Genomic DNA, 2374 nt, shown 5'->3' on the forward strand with positions numbered 1-2374 from the left:
ATCTTGGAATTTAAAGTTACCACTCTGCTTATTACCATAGCATGAGCACATGCTACACACACACACACACACACACACACACACACACAGCATTACTGGTCTAGAAGTAGGACTGGACTTATTCACATTCTTGTGGGATCTTCCTCATGGCCCTTAAAACATATTTAAACTTAACTACCTTTCTCACTTTCTCTATTTCAGGAAGACTCTCCAGATTAAGACTGAGACCCATATCTCCAAAACAGCACACCTTGGCAATGTGCTTTGAACCTTGAGAGAATTAACCTTATACTACATATTGACTTGTGGGACAGACTACTGCTTAAGACTTAGCAGTAGAGATTTCAGAACCAAAAAATCCAGGGTTCTCATTTCAGTTTCACCACTTGCTAATTCTGTGACCTTGGCAAAGTTACTTATTTCTCTGTGCCTCAGTTGCATCATCTGTAAAGTGGGGTAATAGTGCCAACCTCATAGTTGTGGTGAGAGCAAAATAGGCATAAAAGAATTATTTGCTATGATTACTTTTGTTATTAGCACTTTGCCAGCTCCAGAGTTGTCTGCAGAGCAGCCTGAGCATGTAACAACCCCATTTGACACCAAAAAATGTTAAAACCCACACTGGCTCCTCAGAAGAGGATCCAAGGTCTGCTATTTCCACAGATGCATAATTTCATTTATTAAAGATGAATTTTCCCTCAAGTTTTATCTTAAAATGTGTCTTTGAAGCACCAAGATGGAGAACTTCACTGTAACCCCTAAAATGCTAACTATAATCCTCATTATTAATAAGCACTTATGAAGAGCCTGAAGCAGAAATACAATTAAGTTAGGTCAAATAAATTAAGAAAGAGTTGATGTAGCTTCTGCAGGTCACCCAGTTAGTGTGTGAAGCTGAAGTAAGGACCTTGGCAGTTTGGTTCTGGAATCCTGCTCTTAACTTTTTGATAACCTCAGACTTCACTGCACATTTTACTCACGATCTAAGCTTGCCCCAGACTCAGTCTTTGCCTTGTTATAGCACCAATCCCAGGAAAGGAATTTGATTACCCACATTGGGTCTGATGGTCTGCCTTTGGTGCTATCAGCTGTGACCCCAGGGCTAGGTCACTTGATACAGCTTGATTTTCCTTTTTTAAAAAAATATATAAAGCAGGTGAGAAAACACGTTTTTAATGGGGAAATTTAAAATATAATAACTGAGCACAATTTTTGTAACAAGTTTATAAATGAGAACAGGATTTTTGGAGGGCAATGACATTTCACTTAATTGGGGTTCAAAGTTAGGTTCCTGTCATCAAATCAATTGCATATATTCATCTATCAGAAGGCGTTATGAGTGGGAGTAGTTTTAAGAAGAGAGAGCTTTAAGCACACAGCCACCCCCAAATCTATCTTCTAGAGCCAAAATGCGCAAATGAAACTTAGATTGGTGATCAGGTAAGACAGTAAGTTGACCACTTCATAGGACTAGGTCACGGTTGAGAGGTACAGAATTGGCTGCCATGTTATATATGTCCAGCCATGGAGCCCATAAAAGGCAATTACAGTGTTTGGAGAGAGAGAACATGGAGAACACAGACCTACAAAACAGAAGAACAGACGTGAACAGAAGAGAGTCCCATTAAGGAGACTGGGAGCTGTGGTATCAAGTGCTCCAGAGAGGTCAAGAAAGCAAAGGACCCCAAACTGTCCTCTGGATCTGACAACTAGAAGGTCTGGAAACTGTCATGGGAGTAAATTTAGGGGAAAATCAGCATGGAAGGAGACACAGTGACATAACTATTCAAGCTCAGCTTGGAAGGAGAAGAGAGTCGCAGATAGAGTCATAGGTGAAGGGAAAGGGGTGTGGGGAGAGAGTTGTTAAAATTTTGGTTTCACGAGTTGAAAAAACAAGTCAGGAGAAAAGAATATGGTTGAAGATGCTGTTGCTGCTAAATCCCTTCAGTCGTGTCTGACTCTGTGCGACCCCACAGACAGCCCACCAGGTTCCCCTGTCCCTGGGATTCTCCAGGCAAGAACACTGGAGTGGGTTGCCATTTCCTTCTCCAATGCATGAAAGTGAAAAGTGAAAGTGAAGTTGCTCAGTCATGTCCGACTCTTCATGACCCCATGGACTGCCACCCACCAGGCTCCTCCGTCCATGGGATTTTCCAGGCAAAAGTACTGGAGTGGAATGCCAAGATGCTGCTAAGTCGCTTCAGTCGTGTCCGACTCTGTGCAACCCCACAGACGGCGGCCCACCAGGCTCCCCCGTCCCTGGGATTCTCCAGGCAAGAACACTGGAGTGGATTGCCATTTCCTTCTCCAATGCATGAAAGTGAAAAGTGAAAGTGAAGTCGCTCAGTCGTGTCTGACTCTTCGTGACCCCATG

Source organism: Bos javanicus, chromosome 4 (genome assembly GCF_032452875.1).
Source record: "Bos javanicus breed banteng chromosome 4, ARS-OSU_banteng_1.0, whole genome shotgun sequence".
NCBI lineage: Eukaryota > Metazoa > Chordata > Mammalia > Artiodactyla > Bovidae > Bos > Bos javanicus.